This window comes from Acipenser ruthenus, chromosome 2 (genome assembly GCF_902713425.1).
Source record: "Acipenser ruthenus chromosome 2, fAciRut3.2 maternal haplotype, whole genome shotgun sequence".
Taxonomy (NCBI): Eukaryota; Metazoa; Chordata; class Actinopteri; order Acipenseriformes; family Acipenseridae; genus Acipenser; species Acipenser ruthenus.
In genome coordinates this window covers 112,131,416-112,153,104 of record NC_081190.1, presented here as the reverse complement: position 1 = coordinate 112,153,104, position 21,689 = coordinate 112,131,416, and the positions used below count along the sequence as shown (strand labels likewise).

Sequence of the window (21,689 nt, the reverse complement as noted above, 5' to 3'; positions counted from 1 at the left end):
TTGTTGCGGAGAGGAGAGTTTTTGTACTGGACACTTCAACCAATTGAGTTTCCAAACCAGCGGACCAAAGGTCTAAGCTTCAAGGAACCATTGAGTATAATTCCAGTTGCATTTTCCTTTCATGGAACTAAATTAATTAATTCTAACACATTCACATAGAATTGAACTGTTTATTAGTTTGCACCCTTTGTATGTGAAATAACTTTTAGTGAAACTTGGTGAAGTAACTATAAGTGATCTACCTCATATTGTTGTATGAAGAATTTCTTTAAAAGTAAACTTGCCATAGCCTTAATCTATATACCATTAATAAACTTAATGTGATATATTCTAAGATTGTCTGCATCGTTTCAGTCAGAGGCTGTGCTTCTATGTGGGTGTGTGTGTATGTGAGCAAGCTACTAGCTACGTCACAGCTTGCTTGAGCTGCTGCTTGTGTGTTAGGAGACAGGTGGTGTCATATTTCAATTGCCTGATAGCCAGCATGAGTGCAGTGAGAGTTTTGAATTGTGTTGTGCTTAGAGACTAAGACATTTACTTTCTGACTTTTCTGATTTCTGTTAATATTTGTGTACTTAATAAAATACTACTGTTGATTAAACCTTCCTTGTGTCTAGCGTGTGTATGTGTGTTCATAGTAGATCTTCGATCTTTGTAACATGTCAAATATCATTAATAAGAGAATTAATCAACCCAGATAAACACTAAATTATCAATTATTGAATTGTTCCTACAGCTTGCAGCTTTGAACATGGGCAAACACAGACACCAGTATTGACAATGATAATTCCTCAAGAAAGTTATCGTTAGGAGACACTCCCTCAATTTATCATGGAAATATCGCAACGAACCATCCGAGCAAATCTCATAAACTATTTACCTAAAACATTGAACACTCTATAAACATCTATTTGTTACAAAATATCCAATTAGAAAAACATAACATGGTTTTCTGAGGCTTCAGAAGGTACCTTAATAGAGCAGAGATTCCATAGTGTGCAGTTATTATTTTTCGCTGAATATCTTAAAAACGTGGTACAGCAGGGTGTAACATGAGGGGTGAAAGACAGATCTCGTTATAGCTTAACCCTTTGTAGCTGCCATCAGCTATGTTCAATTCCTCTTAGCTTTGTAGCTATGCCTCCCTTTTAGCTTTGTAGCTAAGACAATCCATCATCAAACTGCACCAAACTTTGCATAGACAGCCAAGCCCTTTCCAAACCTGCCAGACTGGTGTGTGTTTACTTGACTTGCATGTTGACATCAAAGATGATGTCTTTGATCAGTGTTTCCAGCAACACTGCACCTTGTAGTTGTCACTCTCTCTCACACAGACACATATAGAAAGTATCTAATACATGTAAGTTATTACGTTTGTGATATTCTAAACTTTAAAATATTCAATATAATCTCTGTATTCAGAACTGTATTCATATTCTAGCTGTACACTGTTCTTTATTTTATATAATATGTGAAAATAATAGTAACTGTATTTGTTTTATACAGTGTCATACCATTCTAGTGTGATAGTGAAATAGACAAAGTTTGTTATATGGACATATACATATGAAAGTCAGATATAATTTAATAAGAAGTAGGTGGAGACGCCATCAGTGGTTTATATGTATTCTTTGTACTTCTAAATCTGTATATGATGTTGGTTTTTTTTAGTTTTTTATATAAAATCATTTTTATATGTATGAATGTGTTTCTGAAGATCTGTAATATAATAACTGACATGGTGTTTGCAAACTGGCAGGGAATGCAACAGGAGTTACTGAATTCAGATTCCTGGGCATGTGTCGGATGTGCACTTCAGGTCTATCAGTGACCATGGGTAAAGTACTGTAGGTCTTTTTTGGTAATGTAATATTTTTTGGTTTTTTGTTATGTGTTTTACAGACTGTGATAGGGGAGACCTGTGCTGGCTATCAGGCGCATGCATGATCCTGCAGCAGGAGGTCGGGAGTCTCGTGGGATCCGCCTGTCAATCACGGCAATGACACAGAGAGGTTGGGTGAAGGTGTGTCACATCTTCCTCTCTCTGGTCGGGAGGCGGGTCTTGTGGGGGTCGATCGACCAATAAAAATAACTCTTTGCTGTTCCTTCGCTTTTGCCCTTCTAGGAGAAACGACAGTAGGAGCTGGGTTCGGAACCATGGAGTACACAACACAAAAACAGATTGGCAATGTCTGGAACGAGAAAAAGGGCAAGCAAGCCCGGCTGAGGAAGGCAGCCGCTACATATTATTTAATAATTATTAAGTACCTGAGAGGGATGTTAACAGTTAAGTTGTGGAAATCTGGGCAACCCCGTGAGTGATACCGGAACAGCAAAGTGTAACTGAGACCTGAGCTGCACCGGATAGCAGAGGCTGTGGGTCGCTGCAAGAAGCAGCACCTTTTGTTTGTAGTTTTGTTATTGTGTTTTATTTTCCTTTTTGCTTTCGCCTTTTGATTTTGGAATATTATTTTTAGCACCTGTGAGTGCAACCCAAACTGTGTGTATCCCTACCATTGTTGGTAACCCCTGGGAACTACCTAATTACCATTGTCGGTATTTGGGCCACGGCAAAAGAGCGCCCTCTGCAGGAATAAATAAAACAGTGAACCCCAGTGGTGTTTCAAATAAACTGTCTGACTCCTGTGTCTATTGAATTCACCACACCCTCCCACACAAACATACGTTACCTGTTTTACAGACATAATTTAACAAATTACTACATACAACTAAATACAAATAAAATTGTGTAATAGACCACCGCCCTTCTAAAACGGCAGGAGCAGTTTCTTTTTTGTAGTTGTGAACTGTCTGCAAAAGAAACTGGTACTATACAACAGGATGAGTTGTTGGAAAGGCTGATTGCACATTGTGGGGAATCTGAATAGAGGTATAGGATAGTAATCTTTGAAGTTAAGACCTGACACTTTGATAAAGCACTATATAGGATTGGTCTCCGTTCTATCGCAGAAAAAATGTCCGGTCTGTTCAAATCCTAGGGTACTACAGTACTTTGCATGCAAAAATATCTTGCGTTTTCCGAAAACTTCAATCCATGTATACAGTTGAATTCTGATTAGATTTTCTATCGTTAATCATGTAAACACAGAAAAGTGACGTTTCAAGAAAATCATTTTTCTGATTCAGTTTTCCGAAAACTAATGTCATGTAAATGTACTGAATGTTATCACTCCCAAAGCAAAACAGAAAGTACAAAATGGCAAGTCAACCCTACATTTAACACCAGAGCAAAATTAAAAAATCGCCATGTATGCATCTGAAAATTAGACACATTATTATATTATTATTTATTTCTTAGCAGACGCCCTTATCCAGGGCGACTTACAATTGTGAGTGACAAACATTGCAAATGTTTTCTCGTGTAAGTGAGGCATATACTGTTAATCGTGTGTGTGTGTATATCCACACACACACACACACACACACACACACATACATACAGTAAAACCTGTATTAAGAGACCACTCAAGGGACAGTCTATTAGTGGCCTCTTAACACAGGTGGTCTCTTAAAAGAGGGCCCATAGACATGCTTTCCTGTAATTATGTACGTCTTACATACACTGTAAAAGCCAGAAGATGTAATATGAACAAAAGGAAGTAAGTAATTTAATAACATTCATTTAGATAATGCATTTACAAAACAAATTATTTTGTTAAAGTAATGAATGCTTGCCTGTCTGAGGTCACACAAAATGTTTTAAATCCTTTGCAAATTTCAATTCCTGTGTCTGCCTTTCAGGTACGTGTTGATTCATTGCATCCTGAAACCGACGCCAGCATAAGCATAAGATCTTTTTCGATTACCGCGAACATTGTTTTCATACTCTTAGAAGTATGGCTTGAATTTTTCGGTGTTTATTTTCCTTTTAACGGTTTGCCTTTAAGTCTTAAGCCGCTACATCCTAATTATGAGAACATTCTGTTAAATTAGTGGGAAAAAACAACACAACACAAAACAGACACACTGGAACCTATCTAGTTTCCAGGCAGGTGCGAGAACGAAATGCAAGTTAAAGTAGCATCTGGGGGAAATGATTAATGTCACTGCTTGCTTTAATAACTTGTTTAATAACTTTAATTCTGTCATCTAGGGAGGACCTTTTGTTTCTCCATGTTTTCTCTCTTCCTTTACAAGAGAGCGCTGTTCTTTTATTGATTACGGATAAAAGACAGTTGCTGGGTAAGAGAATTGTGGTCGCTGGTCGCGTTAGACAGGTGGTTGCTTAACACAGTTAAATAAAAGAGCAAATATCATTGGAAGGAATTTAAAGTGGTCACAGACCAGGTGGTCGCAAGAGCAGGTTTGACTGTATATAAATAATACGTTAAGGCCAAACCCGGTGGTCTGGCGAGTCTAGTTTTGCCAAGGGCTTCTGGGCGTGTCCAATCGGACGAATCTAGATTGGCCCAGAACGTGAAAAAGATGACTGAATGCCTTATATGCGTATTAATGTTTTCAAATCTTTTTATTCAGTAAAAATGGCGCTCTCACCTTTTTTTGGCGTTCACAATCCCGGTGTATAATTACCATATAACGGAAATTTTTGGTGGAGAATTTATTTTGGCTTTATTGGCAGTTTTGATTGGATCGCCAATAATACTTCCACCAATCAGATGGTTGCATACAGTCTAGTAGTGATCCCGCCCTCTAGTAGACTGGTCAAAAGTGTCTCTGACAGTCTGAAACTCGCTGGCACAGTCTGTTTTAACCCGACTCTTATCCCGAACATTGTTTCCATCAAAAAATGAAAAACTTTTCTGACGTTTCCCGACAGGTGAAGTGGGTGCAATTTACATAAAGGTGGCGGAATAACTATTCGGTATTTAAATTAGAAACCTATATGTACATGGCGCAAATCACAGTTTTTACGTAATTTTAGGATTTCAATCAATGGACAGGTGGGATTGAAAGGTAGTAAGGCAGAGAAAAACACAACGGACGTGTTTCAGGAGATATGGAGAAAGGTACATTTAAAAGAACACAATAATAAAGCACATCAGGACAAAGAGAAATAAAGTAAAGTTAGAGAGCTCATTTTAATGTAGACTCATTTTTTTAAGGTATGCTGTATTGAATTATATTTTCATGTACCCATTTATGGAGGATATTTTATGACAAAATGAAACATTAATAAATATATAAATACATAATTGTCAAAATAAATAGACATTTATTGTTTATTTATTTTTCATTTTGGCATAGCAGCTACATTATCCCTTTCATCCTCTAAAATCGCAGCAATCTCTAGCAGCACATTGGGCTCCATCACCATAATTGTCAGAGTCACTGCACCCACATCAAACCCTTTTCATTTTAGACAGAGCCTGTTTGAAATAGGTTTGCATTTTCATTAGGCCTTTGAAACAGGCGGAACCACTTTTGACGGAAAATACTCAATCCGACCACATCAACCCTTTTGACTTTTGTACAGGGGGTATGTTAATTAGACACCAACTTAATTTGCATAACATTCTTCATTGTCGGAATTAGGGTTTTGCTACTGTTCCCATCTTCCTTGGCCATTTTTGTTTTTTGTTTTTTGTTGGGAACACAAAAAGCAGTCGGAAATTTAAAACACCACCACAGAACAGTCGGAAAAGCATTCAAAGATATTCAGGGACAATGTGTCAGATGTCAAAGTGGATATGAGAATGGCAGTGATGAAGCCAATTTGCTTGAAAACATTCAAAGTAGACCAGACATTTCCATCAAAGGATTTCAAAAATCTGGAATTGATCTGAAACCCAGAGGCAATGTAAGCTGCACCTGCTACTGTAGTAGAACTGTTCTTTTTTATGTTAAACATTTTTACAAGGCTTTAATTAAATAACAACCAAAATTGTTTATGCCAGACTGTCTGTAACAAAATAGTTGATCGTTATTGTCGATACGTGTAGATCAGTGCTGCCCAAACACGGTTGGTCAGCCTAAATCGCTAATATAAATTAGTTCTGCACTGTATAAAACTGACATGATTTTACCAGTGCTAGCTAGTCTTTAACCAGTTTGAATTTATCTCTAAGCAAATTAAAACATTTTCATTTCGGCTGTATGTTGTTAAAGTTTTCACACGTGGTAATACTGCCCTACAAGTACTCATTCCACTGTGTTTTGTTGTGAACCATGACTAAGCTGGGAGCTAGCAAATGCTTTTTGTAAAAGTTTACCGGTACATTAAAATTAAGGGCCGTATAAATAAGAAGGATAAATACTGTAAAGGATTGTAAGGCACAATGCTGAAGTTAGCTTCTTATTCGCATCCCTCAAATGTAACACAAATTGAATAAGTAACTGCGGTATTTAAGGGGGTAAATCGCTCTGGGCCACTGATTGCAATGTTGATTCTCACAGGAGTGGGGGAACCCCTCTATGTCACATATGGGTATTTATCGCAGCCCAAAATGGATTTTGGTACAAAAACAGCAATGCAAACATGGCAAAGATAGCAAACTGTCCAATATCGCAAATTGAATAATTAACTGGCTTAAGCCCCTGCCTTCCTGTAACACACGCTCGGTCAGAGGGGCTACAAAACACAGGATTATATTTAACATGTTGTGTGACTACGCCAGTTCAGTGTGATAAAGCACAGAATATTAGATAAATGAGGTTCTTCTTAATTGGATACAGAATTAAAATACAGGGAACAATGTCACCAAGAAAAAAAAAAAAGTCAAGATATATATAAAATAAATGAGAATTTTTTTATTGGACAGCACGGTTAAAAGGAGCAACAACACACTGTTCAATATCCAAGTGATCAATTACAGACTTTCCATCATAATTAAGATTTATCAAAACGCCACAGTGTAAACTGCAATATTGCACTTTTAAGAAGTGCTTAGTGCATTTAGAAAAGGTGCTATTCGTTAACCAGGATTAAAATACAGGATAAACCAAACCATTGTAAAAAAACACACAAATCATTTTATTATTATTATTATTATTATTTATTTCTTAGCAGACGCCCTTATCCAGGGCGACTTACAATCGTAAGCAAAAACATTTCAAGCGTTACAATACAAGTAATACAATAAGAGCAAGAAATACAATAACTTTTGTTCAAGTAAAGTACAAGTTTGACAAACCACAATTCAATAATACAGCAGGTAATAGTGATAGTTACATCAGGATATGATTAAATAGTGATAGTTACATCAGGATGTGATTAAATACAAAGTACTACAGGTTAAAAACTTGGCAGATTACAGTATTCTGAAGTACAGGATTAAATGCAGTAAAATAGGGGCTGATAAGAGCAAAATAAAGCACATTTACATGAAGGGTGATAGTGTCCCAGGATACAAACAGAGGAGTTCTACAGGTGCTCTTTGAAGAGGTGAGTCTTAAGGAGGCGCCGGAATGTGGTCAGGGACTGGGCAGTCCTGACATCTGTAGGAAGGTCATTCCACCACTGCGGAGCAAGGGTGGAGAAGGAGCGGGCTTTGGAGGCAGGGGAGCGTAGCGGTGGTAGAGCTAGTCTTCTAGTGCAGGCGGAGCGGAGAGGTCGAGTGGGGGTGTAGGGAGAGATGAGGGTCTGGAGGTAGCTGGGTGCAGACTGGTCAAGGCATCTGTAGGCTAGTACAAGAGTCTTGAACTGGATGCGAGCGGTGATCGGGAGCCAGTGGAGCGAGCGGAGTAGTGGAGTAGCGTGGGCGAAGCGAGGCAGAGAGAACACCAGGCGGGCAGCAGAGTTCTGGATGAGCTGGAGCGGACGGGTGGCGGACGCAGGGAGGCCAGCCAGGAGGGAGTTGCAGTAGTCTAGGTGGGAGAGTACCAGGGCCTGGACCAGGAGCTGGGTAGCATAGTTGGTGAGGAAGGGTCGGATTCTTCGGATGTTGCTCAGGAAGAATCGGCAAGTGCATGCCAGAGTGGAGATGTGCTGGGAATAAGAGAGGCAGGGGTCCAGGGTGACTCCAAGGTTCTTAGCGGAGGAAGAGGGAGAGAGTGTGGTAGATTCCAGAGGAACAGAGATGGAGAGATCAGAGGAGGGGGAGGAGGAGGGAAAGAAGAGGAGGTCAGATTTAGAGAGGTTGAGTTTGAGGTGATGCGAGTGCATCCAGGAGGAAATAGCAGACAGACAGGTAGAGATACGGGAGGAGATGGTGGAGTCAGAGGTGGGGAAGGAGAGGAAAATCTGAGCATCATCAGCATAGAAATGGTATGAGAAACCATAGGATGCGATGAGGGGGCCCAGGGAGCGGGTGTAGAGAGAGAACAGGAGAGGACCCAAGACTGACCCTTGGGGGACTCCAGTTAAGAGAGGGTGAGGTGTGGAGGTTGCTCCACGCCAGGTTACCTGGTAAGTGTGGTTGGAGAGGTAGGAGGAGAACCAGGCCAGAGCAGTGCCAGAGATCCCCAGGTCAGCAAGAGATGATAGTAGAATAGAGTGATCAACAGAGTCAAAGGCAGCAGAGAGGTCGAGGAGAATTAGGACAGAGGAGAGAGAGGCAGCTCGGGCACATTTAAGTGAGTTGGTGACAGACAGGAGGGCGGTTTCAGTGGAGTGAGCAGAGCGGAAGCCAGATTGGAGAGGGTCAAGCAGAGAGTGGTTGGACAGGAAAGCAGAGAGCTGGCGGTGTACAGTCCGCTCGAGGGTTTTGGAGAGGAAGGGTAGGAGGGAGACAGGACGGTAGCTCTGGAGGGAGGTGGGGTCGAGGGTAGGTTTTTTGAGGAGGGGAGTGATAGAGGCTTTTTTGAAGGCAGAGGGGAAGATACCAGAAAGTAGAGAGGTGTTGAGGAGGGAGGAGATGAAGGGGAGTAGAGCAGGAGCAGCAGCTTGAAAGAGGTGAGTGGGGAGGGGGTCCAAGGCACACGTGGTGGGTTTGTGACCCTGGAGCAGGGAGGAGAGGTCAGAGTCTGAGAGGGGCAAGAAGGTGGAGAAGGAGGGTGAGTTAGTAGGGGTTGCAGTGGGTGTAGGAGTTGGAGCGGGAGGGGGTGCGGGGGAGGGAGAGGTGTTAAAGAGTTTGCGGATATCTGAAATTTTAGAAGAGAAGAAGGAGGCAAAGTCATCAGGGGAGATAGAGGAGGGAGGAGGAGGGGGGGAGGGTTTAGGAGGGAGGAGAAGGTAGATAATAGTTTACGTGGGTTGTTAGTGGAGGCTTGGATTACAGATTGGAAATAAGCACATTTAGCAGAGGAGAGAGTAGAGGAGAAGGAGGAGAGGAGAGTGCGGTAAAGGTCTAGGGCAGCAGGGAGTTTGGTTCTCTTCCATTTCTTTTCAGCAGATCGCAGTGTGATTCTTGCCGAGCGGAGCGCAGAGAAGAGCCAGGGATGGGGAGGGGAGGGGCGAGCAGGACGGGAGGTGAGGGGACAGAGGGAGTCGAGGGAGGAGGTGAGTGAGGAGAAGAGGGTGGAGGTAGCAGAGTCTACGGAGAGTTGTGAGAAGGAGTCGATAGGAGGGAGGTGAGAGAGAGCAGTGGAGGCAAGGACAGAGGGGGAGAGAGAGCGGAGGTTACGGCGAGAGGTGACAGTGGGGGTAGGAGGAGCAGGGAGAGGGGGGAGAGACAGAGAAAAAGAGATGAAATAGTGATCAGAGAGGTCCAGGGGGGTGACAGAGAGGGTGGAGGGGCAGCAGGCCCTGGAGAAGGTGAGGTCCAGTTGACGGCCAGCTTTGTGGGTAGGAGGGGACGGAGAGAGACAGAAGTCGAAGGAGTGCAGGAGAGGGAGGAATCCAGCAGAGTGGCTGGGGTTGGAGAGATGGATGTTGAAGTCACCCAACAGGACAGTCGGGGTACACAGGGAGGGGAGGGAGGAGAGTAGATAGTCGAGTTCATCCAGAAAGTGAGTGAGAGGCCCAGGGGGGCGGTAAAGAACAATGAGCAGGAGTTGACAGGGAAAGGTTAGTTGGACAGCATGAAATTCAAAGGTACTGACAGAGAGTGAGATGAGATCGGAGGGGACAGAAAAGAGTAAGGAGGGAGAGAGGAGAAGACCCGTCCCACCTCCCCGTCCAGTGAGACGCGGGGTATGGGACAGGACGTAGAGAGAGGACAGGGCAGCAGGAGTAACAGTGTTATCAGGGGACAGCCAGGTTTCAGTGAGAGCAAGGAAATCGAGCGAGAGGTGGGAGGCAAAGGCAGAGATGAAATCAGCTTTGTTAGCAGAAGAGTGACAGTTCCAGAGTGCACCAGAGAGTGTGCGGGAGGGGGGGAGAGGCAGAGAAATTAGGTTAGAGGGGTTGGAGGAGCAGCAGCGGAGGGAGGGCAGAGGACGAGGACGGGAGGACAGAACAGGGATGTGAGAGACAGTCATAGCAGGACAAAAGGCACAGTAGGAGCAGTAGGGTGGAGGTTACAGACCTGACTAGTAGATAGCTTCTTCTAGAGCCCCGGTAGGTTTGGATCTATTGGAACAGCGTCTCAGTGCAGGCCTCCCCTCGCTGGACTCCCACAGCTAGACTCCCGGCTCTTTTGTTGAGGCGCTTCTGGCTGGCGCTAAAATAGGCTGCTTAATATATAAAAAACAACTGCGTGGAAACCAATCAGATAGCAAAACAACGTCTATTCAATTAAACCACTCACCTGGTACTAATCACACACCAACTCAGCTAATTCAAACACCACCTTACAGAGTTACCAAATGTAGTTAATTAAAGATTACTTGAAGCAGGAGCTAGCCTATCTGCCTCAGTCCCTGGTTCCTGTAGACTGATCACTATTATATGCACACCCTTAAATGGGTTCCACCTCACTTTGCAAGGGGACTGGCACAACTGCTAACTGCTCTATTGACAATACTTTTACACACTTCAAAGGGGATCACACCACTGCAGGAGGCTGTGTTGTCTGTGCAGCAGAGGGAATTTCAGAGCAAGGGAAAATATCTGTATAACACAAAATCTCTTTACTTTCCATACCATAGGGTCCAATCATCTACAGACAAGCTAAAACTCTTAATAAACTCATGCTCATTATTTAAACCAGCATGCTGTATGCCAGCCGAATACTTATCGTCAGGAAAGTCCATGTACAGGCTTGTTTCACTGCTCTCTGTTTCAAACACTACATGTGTTCCCACTCCTGCACAAACAAAACCACAATGGACACCTGAACACAGACACAAACCCCCATGGATGGCCATCCAATTTGTAAGAGATGTGTGCTATTTATATTCAGGTATGTAAAACTATCAATTATTCAATTAGCCAATAAGGGGTGGAGAAGCTACTAAAAAGTGATCAATCAATTACAAAGTCTTAAATCAATGACATATAAAATGTGCACTGATCAAATCTAAATGTAAAATTATAAAAATAAAACATGTAAGTGACAAATAAATACGTGACAGATAACGGACATTATTGACCCTGTTACCATTATGCCCCAAAACTGCCCTGTTTCTCAGTGATAAGAATATTGTGATGCTTGAAAAGTGACCTTTTTTCTCAATAAGCCCCTGCCCTTTAATGTCCTCTTGCATGTTACTGCTGTGTTATAAAGTACTACTGATCTCATGCATAAAACTGAGGATTTGTCAATCACTCAGTAAGCTTTCACTACTTTGGGTTTGCGAAATCTCATAATCAAGTTATTTTCTGCAAGTCTGTCAAAACACACTGAGCCGTTTCGTGTGTACCTAGTTCCTACCTGCTGCCCTTTGTTATTAAGGATCACCTCTCTTTTAAACAGTAGGTTGGATGATTGATTGATTTGAAATTGATTTCCAGCCACATTCCTCCCAATCAATCATCATCATACAAAGACAGTAACTGCTGTCATTCTGCAGATGAGCCGATGCAGATAGAAAACCACAGTCCCTCCCTCAGCTTCAGTTTTACATTGAAATCTAATTTCTTGGTAACTATTTACTACATTCTTCCTTAGACTAGGTATTTGGCGCACTCTTCACCATCAGATAGCAGACCTTGTTGGCTTTTCAGTTTGTTTATATTCCCTAAAGGTACTCCATCCTTCAAGCCATCTTGTCACTTTTAGTTCATGAAAGCAAACAAAAATAAAAAAATACAGTGATTTATCCATCTGCTTTTTTATATATATATACAATTAGGTTTTAAACCTATAAATGAGATATTTTGCCATGGTTCATTAACCTTTCAGAAATGTATAAAAACTATTTTATGATTTCCATTACACGAGAGTAGATGTTAAAACTTCATGCTGATTTGAACTCGACTCTCGCCAAGATAAGCACCAACTAGGATGTAGCTTTACAGTAAACTAATGTGATCCATCTGTGTCTCCATCCATTTGCGCTTCCTTCTATATGATGATGTAGATATCCTTCTGTCTGGTGTTGATGGCTGAAGTGTAATGCGGGCTTCAGGGATCAGCTTATTGCCTCCCTAGCGCATCAGAACACACAACGGCTGCGATGCTGGCTCCGGGGATCAACCACAGTGCAGTCTCCCCAGCGCATCAGCATGACAACCGTCTGGACTGAGCTAAGTAGGGTACATCTCTGGGGTCTTCAAGTGGGCACCTTCCATCCTTGGTGTTTCGTCGACTAGCCCACGACACTTCAAGAGGGCTCGACGGTGATTCTGGCATCCCAGCATCACCCCCCCTCCGTCCCCCACTCAACTCAGCCCAGCTTACTTACCCGTACATCAGCGTTTCTTTCTTTCTATTGTGCTTGAGATCCCCAGCCAGAATCTTTCCGTCTCAACCACAGCCAGTTGCTGCTCCTCTCTGCTGCTTCAGATAACTTCTTCACTGTGTGACGCAACTCTTGGCCACTGAATCCGACGTCTCTGAGAAACCGGGTTGTAGAGTGTGCCACGAATCCACGACAACCCACCTCCACTGGGTAAACCCGGACTCTCCATCCTCGTTATTCCGTTTCAGTGGCTAGTTGAGCATACTGCAGTTTCTTCTTCTCATACGCCTCATCTACAGCGTCCTCCCATGGCACTGTTAACTCTACCAGGTGAACAAGGCGTGCTGATCCAGACCACAAGAGAATATCTGGTCAAAGGTTAGTGGTGGCAATCTCAGGTGGAAAAATAAGCCGTTGACCAACATCTGCCAGCATTTTCCAGTCTCTAGCAGCTTCCAGTTGTCCTGGGCGAGGATTGGTTTTAACACCTTTTCTTGGTGGTTGCTCTCCTGGGCAAAGGAATGTTGTCTTTTGTGTGTAATGTTTTGATGGAACAGGTGGCAACTTATTGGTCATGTTACGCTTGTCTTCCAATGCTATGGCCAAACATCGCAGCACCTGGTCATGGCGCCAAGTAAACCGTCCTTGGCTAAGAGCCACCTTACGTCCTGTCAAAATGTGCCTTAATGTTGCAGGTGATGAACACAAAGGACATGCGGGATCCTCTCCTACCCAGAGGTTTAGGTTCTGTGGTGATGGGAGAACATCATATGTTGACCTGATGAGGAAACTAATCCTGCTCTGTTCCATTGACCATAGGTCTTGCCAGCCAATCTTGCATTGTTCCACACTCTCCCATCTCATCCATTCTCCCTGCTTGGCCTGGGAAATGGCCTTAATGCACCTCATCCTCTCCTCCTGCTTTTGCACCTCGTTGACTACCAGCTTCCTCCGTTTAGCTGGGGCTGCCTTGTGCCATGTAGGAGGAGCTGAACTGAGACCAAGACCCCCTCTTCTATGCTGAACTTGCCCCATGATATCACCAATTTGAAGAGCAGCCTTTGCATCCTCCACAGCTTTCTTTGCAGTCCACTTTCTTCCAGTTTTCAACACAGGTGCTGCCTCCCTTACGCATTTGTCGCGTGACTCTACTAATGTCATTTCCAGTCTGACCTTGGCACATTTAAACTTCTCTGTTAGAGTGGAGACTGGTAGCTGCAGTATTCCTTTACCATAAAGTCCCACTCTGCTGAGGCAGCGTGGAAATCTCAACCATTTCCTGATGTATGAACCGATTAAAGCTTCCAGCTTCTCTACTGTTGTCAAAGAAACCTCGTACACAGTCAGTGGCCACAGCAACCTCGGCAGTAGACCAAACAGAAAGCACCAGAGTTTTAGTTTGCCTGGTAAAGCACTGCTGTCTATGCTCTTCAACCCTTCCACTGCTTGTTGTCTAACTTCTCCCACACGAACTGTGTCCTTTAGATCCCCGTCGTACCATCTCCCAAGACTCTTCACTGGCTTCTCAGACACTGTTGGTATTGCCTCACCATTAATGAAGAACGTTTTATCTACTACTTTACCTTTAATTATAGAGATGCTCCTTGATTTAGTGGGCTTGAATTGCATTCGTGCCCATTCAATGTTATTGGTTAATTTGCCCAATGACCGATTAGTGCAGGCTACTGTTGTAGTCATGGTTGTCATGTCATCCATGTATGCTCGAATTGGTGGTAGTCGCATTCCAGAAGCCAAGCACTCTCCTCCCACTACCCATTTTGATGCCCTAATGATTACTTCCATTGCCATGGTAAAGCCAGTGGAGAAATTGTGCATCCTGCCATTATTCCAACTTCTAGGCATTGCCATGTAGTGCTGAAGTCTGAAGTTGAAAAACTAAATTGCAAATTGCCAAAGTAGGCTTTCACTAAATTTGTTATTGTCATCGGTACACTGAAAAAATCAAATGCTGCCCAAAGAAGTTCATGTGGCACTGAACCATATGCATTAGCCAAATCCAGGAATGTCACATGGAGCTCCTTCCTCTCCTTTTTAGCTGATTGAATTTGTTGCCAGATCACATTGATGTGTTCTAAGCATCCTGGGAAACCTGGAATGCCCGCTTTTTGTATTGAAGTGTCAATGAAGCAGTTCTTTAATAGGTAAGTTGACAATCTCTGAGCAATAATGCTGAAGAAAATCTTGCCTTCTACGTTTAATAAGGAAATCGGGCGAAACTGACTGATGCTTGTAGAATCTTTTTCTTTAGGTATAAAGACTCCACCTGCTCAGTGCCATGCTCTTGGTTCAGCCTGTTTTTCCCATGCCACTTTCATCAATTAAAGGTATCTATGAGGAAATATATGACTTATGATCCAGAATTACATTTAATTATAACACAGTATTAATAATAACTTACAAGTATTACAATTACAATAGAAAATACACTATTCAAGTTATTATTATTATTATTATTATTATTATTATTATTATTATTATTTATATGATTACTATTGTTAGTAGTAGTAGCAGTAGTAATACTGGTAGTAGTAATGTTACCAACCCTCCCAATTTTCCCAGGACAGCCCTCTTTTTAGGTAGCATGTTCCAGCGTCCCCACAAGTTTAGTCAAATCTTATTTTTGTCCCGCTTTTGGCTAGTTGTCCCATTTTTCATGAACGTCTGTGTTTGGCCATAGGCTTAACTGTAATTAAGCAGCACCCTGATGGACGGAGGTAAATCTAAAGCCAGCTGGCCCCATAATCCCGAGACACTTTAAGACAGGACAAGTTTGTAAAATTGACCCTTAAGTGAAAGAAATGAACCTGTAAATGAAGTGTTAAACCTTTGCTATACTGATAATGTTGCTTAATTACTGCGAGGCAGCATGATGATACAATAGTAAAATGCACATTTAATCTTTTTATTTCCATTAGTATTTTACATGGGAGCTCAGATATATAGAATAAAATGCAGAACAACAACTAGCGAGACTAAAACGCCAATTCAGAAACCGTCAAAATCCCCCAAGGTAGCAAATCTGCCAAAATTTATACCAGCCAAAATGTCCCGTTATACGTTATGTTCCCACCCCCTACAACATTTTTTATTGACATTTAGTGATATAATTTCCTCCAGCCTGAATTCAGACTTTGAAATTCAGGCCAGCCCAGGGAGTGAAATCGAACCAGAGAGTAGTAATTTAAAAACACGGAAAGGGGGGGCATGGATGAGGGTGGGGGGGCACTCGAGCACGTACCCGGGTTCCGTGGTTCATGGTATGTGGGAGTCGACATACTACATTGTAGTTGCTTTATTAACATTGGGTCATTATTAATTAACAATATCAGGTACATCAGTGTACCTATACAAAGAACACTGGTGACAATTTACTGCAAAACAAAGCACTGTAATACAAAATTTGGCAGTTTACAAAACCGCATTCTAAAAACAGTTCAGTTCTTTCCGTGTTTTTTTAGTCTATGTCAAAGTAACCCATAGATCAGTTTCCATCAGTACCGTTCAGGTGGTAGCAGTGTAAATAACACATGCCAGAGATCCATTGATTTAATAGAGGGTATTGTATCTTACAGGATCAGATATGACAGATTCTGCTGTATTAGTAAAGATGGCCAGTTTCCCAGGCCCTGATTAGCATGAATCTTGGACTGCCTAACTTTATTTTAAGCAAGGCAGTCCACCATTAGTGCTTCTCGGGATCTGTGAAACCTTCCAGGGTATAGTCGTTTTTATATGCACAAGAAAAAAATTTAAGATGAGGAAAACCAGTGAATATATTATATTTATATATTATGCCCACTAGGCAGGCTCTTAGGGAGCAGCACAATTCTGCTAGTGCTTGTCCAGGCAAATGCTGTGAATTGTAAAAGTGTGAAAAATAGATTGTCAACAGAAACGTGGTAACATACCAAGTCAAGGATCTGTACTTGTCATGAAGACTTTAGCAATAGAAAATACATTTAAGTTAACAAACCAAATCATCTTCATCAGGAACAAACCTGCATCTAACGAGTACCTCATCTGCAGAATATACTGTATCACCTTCATTTACTATACACTTCCCTCTTACATGTATCATGATGCCTATTAAAGAAGGGGGTCTTGTTGTTTAAGTTATTACTGATACAGTTGACCCTGTCTCTTATGGTATAAAAGTGTCTTTGGCCTTGTCCACACTATGCCTTTATGCATATTAGATGCCTTTTAAACTGGCTTAAAAGTGCTATAAACGGTTAGCATCTACACTACACAGCGTTTAATACCGTACTCAAGACCACCTCAGGGGGCAGTCTCGAGTCCGGTTCTAATTAAATCTCATCAGGTAGTGCTGTTTGTCAGAAGTGTGGATGCTGTAATACCAAACTACATTTTTTGTGTATCCTCCAATATCCCAAAATGCTTTCTGATATGTTTTGGCGTGTGTACATTACAAATACAGCTCTCAGAACAGGCGCCTGAAGGAGTTGAGAAGGACTATCAATACTGATGTACCGTATACAATTTCTGAGGCTTCTTGTAAAATGGTGGCTCATGGAGCGACGTGATCAGATCCGAAATCAAGGCACATTGATATCTGGAGCGATGAAATCTGTCAAGGTGAACTTCAGAGTTCAAAACAAAACGCCCACATTATGATAAAATATACCTTGTGTTTTTAAGAAATAAATCCATAACGTTCATGCTAAGAAGCACTATATCTTCCGTGGGCACGGGCTCCATATTTGCCGGGTTGTAAACATAACATACATACAGTGCATGGTGGGATAATGTCATATTAAGTTCCACAATCCATTGCTGCGCTAGGAACTGTAACCACACTATTTTAATAGTGTTTGTATGTATTAAGCCCGACTAAACATTAAACGGTACTTTAGTGTGGACTCTGAGCTGGATTAATTAAAACGTTTTTGAGTACGGCTCACGAGATCGGTTATGTAGTGTGGACAGGGCTTTTGAGAGAACATGAGGACTGCAAATCAATGAAGACTCTTTCTTAACACAAGAGACAGGCAACTTGCCATATTAACTTATCATAAAATCATGTTTGAATTAAATTTAAAAAAAGAGCACAGTAAATAGTAAATGCCATTAATAATGTCTTTAGAATGTTTGGTACTGGTATTTTTGGAATTCTGACCTTTGCTAAATATCTTGGAATCCTTAAATAGACGATTGGCGCCCTTTCAAATCTAAAATACCGGATTCTCCCGGGTCAACGCCCCACCACCATATAGCTGAAAATCACATTTTCACATTTCTGGTATCATCTAATTACAGATAATAACCATGCACAAATAATGCCTTAGGGAAAATATCGCGGCTCATGTGATTAGAAAAAACTGCGTAGAAGTAGTTGCTGTGTGCATTGAAAGATTCAGGGTTAGGGTTAGGGTCCAGTTCAGATGATGAAGACGTGGACGTTGGCGGTTTCAAATGATACAGACTCCGCAGTCTGATTCATTACGCTTTCCTGTTAGGTACAATCCATGTTTATATTTTATTATTATTATTATTATTTTTTTTTTATTATTTTTTTTTTATTTATTTATTTTTTTTAATTTATTTATTTTAGACCCTGCAAGAGCTTCTAACTCAAGCACCATTTTTTTGTATTGAACATTTTAGTGCTATAGAGCTACTTTGGATGTTAATTTTATTATTTCGTGTTGTGTTTTCACACTGGACACTGCAATTTCTTACTTGCAGAGATTATGTAAAGCCCTTTATTTTAGTGGACCCAGAATGTCATGTGTTTATATGTTTTTTAAATGTAGCGACTTTTAGTTTATCATTTTCCCCCTACAAATGTGTTTTTTCATGATGTGCTTTTGGGCCTGCATAATGACATAATCTTCTGAAATGCCCAATTGCCTTAATAAATTATTTAACCACTGTGTATGGACCTCTAAGCGGTAACAGCCTTCTTCCATGTTCTAAAATGTAGAGTTTTTTTTACCATTGATCTCATGACTAAAATGTCCACATTGAGGCAAACACATAACAAAGAAAGATGACACCAACACATTCAAACAAGTGATTGTCTAACATGGGATTGCAGTACCTGAGCAGACATCATAGGGGGATTGAAACAGAAGGATAGAGACAATAAAAGACCACTAACAACAGTTGAAAACAATCTATTATAAGGACCAGAAGGTAGATCGGAGGGTTACATGCTGTAACAGCCCTTGCTCTCACAAAGCACACCCTCTGCAGGAAAGGTCATCACTGACCAGAAAAGTGTCAACGTTATTCGAATTGCTATATGCAAAGCTACTGTAGAATAAAGAATAATTAGTGTTTCTGATTTTATTAATGTTCTTTTTGAAATGTGTTAATTATTGAACCAAGTCTTCTTGCAATGCAGTGAACCGAAATATGGATCTGTCTATTTCTTTCACACACAAACTCAAATGCTGCAGCTGTTTCACAATTTAGGTTTGTGAGTGGGTGGATTGTGGGCTGGCCAATGACCCAACTGACAATGTGAATTGTATTAATTAATATAATATACAGTACATTGTCGTGACCCTAAGCTTTAGCTGGGGGGCTGAGGAGGGTGAGACTGCTTCATGCTATCACATGCCCTGTGTCTCTACATTCATCAGACAGCTGAATGCTATTTACTAGGCACAGCAAGAAATCTGTACCATAACGAATCTGATTTTTTATTTGTGCGCCAGTCAACCAAAGAGCCTCACAACAAAAGAGCCGGGAGTAGCTGTGGGAGTCCAGCAAGGGGAGGCCTGCACGGAGAGCCTGTTGGAAAAGATTTGAACCTAGCAGCGCTCTGGAAGACGCCATCTACTAGTCAGCTCTGTACCCTCCCCCAACCACTCCAGCTCCCACTGTGCCTATTTGTCTCGCCTGTCCTGCTATGACTGTCTCTCACATCCCTGTTATTCTGTCCTCTCGCTCTTGTCCTCTGCCCTCTCTCCGCCGCTGCTCCTCCAACCCCTCTAACCTCATCCCTTTGCCTCTCCCCCCTCGCACTCTCTCTGCTGCACTCTGGAACTGTCACTCTTCTGCTAACAAAGCTGATTTCATCTCTGCCTTTGCCTCCCACCTCTCGCTCGATTTCCTTGCTCTCACTGAAACCTGGCTGTCCCCTGATAACACTGTAACTCCTGCCGCCCTGTCCTCTCTCTACATCCTGTCCCATACTCCGCGTCTCACTGGACGGGGAGGTGGGACTGGTCTTCTCCTCACTCCCTCCTTACTCTTTTCTGTCCCCTCCGACCTCTCTGTTAACACCTTTGAATTTCATGCTGTCCAACTAACCTATCCCTGTCAACTCCTGCTAATTGTACTGTACCGTCCCCCTGGACCTCTCGCTCACTTTCTCGATGAACTCGACTATCTACTCTCCTCCCTCCCCTCTCTGTCTACCCTCCCCTCCCCAACCCTGGCTCTTTTCTGCGCTCCGCAAGAACCACACTGCGATCTGCTGAAAAGAAATGGAAGAGAACCAAACTCCCTGCTGCCCTAGACCTCTACCGCTCTCTCCTCTCCTCCTTCTCCTCTACTCTCTCCTCCTGCTAAATGTCCTTATTTCCAATATAAAATCCAAGCCTCCACTAACAACCAACGTAAACTATTCTCTACCTTCTCCTCCCTCCTAACCCCCCCCCCCCTCCTCCTCCCAGTGGTGGCATCAGCACCTTCCGGGGGTCCACCAGTGGCTCCCACTTGACGTTGTTCCTCCCCACAGAGAACTCGGTCCGCTTGGAAGGGTCCACCATGCAGAAGTAGCAGTTGCTTGAGTGGTCAGTGGGTTCCTCCCCACGTTGACGTTGTTCCTCCCCACAGAGAACTCGGTCTGCTGTGGCCAGTCCCGCCTGTGGTAGTGCGCCTTGGTGTCCCTGCTGTCCCTGCTGTCCCAAAGGCAAAGATAGCAGGGGAACTTGATAAAACCGCCTTGGAGACCCATCAGGAATGCCACCATTTTGAAGTCTCCTATGACCTTGATGCCATCTCAGAAAAATGCAGATATGTATCCACTTAGGCAGCTGGAACTAAACTGAACTGGTGGGCTTAAGGCACCTGTATTTATACTACTATTTATATTACTAGAAAGTTCTAGAAGTTACTCCAAGTTTACTCAGCACTGAATCTATCTGGAATGTTCTGGAAAATAGGTAAATTTCAAAATATCACTGTCCTGGTCACAAAAGCAAAGTTTGTGGGGAATAATAGATATTTTCTATACTTTTGAGGCATAAGCAATTAGGAAATAACACTTACTACCCAGGAACAAAAAAAAAAAAAATTGTTACACGGTGTTATCATGCATGAAATATTGAAATATTGAATTTCCCCGGGCAATGCCGGGCACTTCAGCTAGTATATCATTAAAGTGAGATCTGGTCATGTGAACACAATCCCTACCAGGCAGTGCATGAGGGTCAGCAGCCGCGAAAGAATCGCGACTGTCCCGGCCATGTAGTGACTGTTGGCATGTATGGCAACGCCAGAAAACAGTATGCTGTCAATGCTGTGATTAACTACTGTACAAATGACTACGATCAAGACAAACTAGTTCACACACAAAATTGTGTGTTTAAAATTTTATATAACCCAATTAGTTGCTCATCAGTTAAAGTCACATAAATTTGCTGAATTGTGAAAAAAAAAAAAAACTTTAAGGGCCAAGCTCAGGACACCGTACCCCTTTCCGAAAGGCGTTTCCTTGTTTTCTGAGCTAAAGGCATTTGTGCATGCCTGGGTAAGTGCAGTACACAGTGTACCACTTGTTAACACATACCACAAAATAACACCACACCGGAACCATTTTAGAAAGAGGTAGAGCAAATTTAGCAGTGGTATTTTTAATTTGCATGCCATATATGACCTACTGCCACTACAGTATCCTGACATATCTGACATATACCAGCAACCCACACATAATTATAAAAGCATGTCACAGTTTTTAAATTACTTATTCTTTGAAGGGGGAAAAAAGCCCATCAATTTGTGTGCACCTGAAATCATTTTATTAGACAAAGGTAGCTTAGAAAAATTCCCAAATTGACAATATGACAAGCAAAGTACTGAACATTACTTTTAAACAAATTGATTTAAAAAAA

The 21,689-nt window shown here is 42.1% G+C and overlaps 1 long non-coding RNA gene across 1 annotated transcript; it reads left to right on the top strand.

The window, feature by feature from the left end:
* The first annotated feature begins 1,283 nt into the window (after positions 1-1,283).
* LOC131704178 (uncharacterized) lies at positions 1,284-2,137 on the top strand. The gene is made up of 3 exons (XR_009310055.1): positions 1,284-1,360; positions 1,903-2,023; positions 2,126-2,137. It is a non-coding gene; the product is annotated as an uncharacterized LOC131704178 (long non-coding RNA).
* The last annotated feature ends 19,552 nt before the right edge of the window (positions 2,138-21,689 follow it).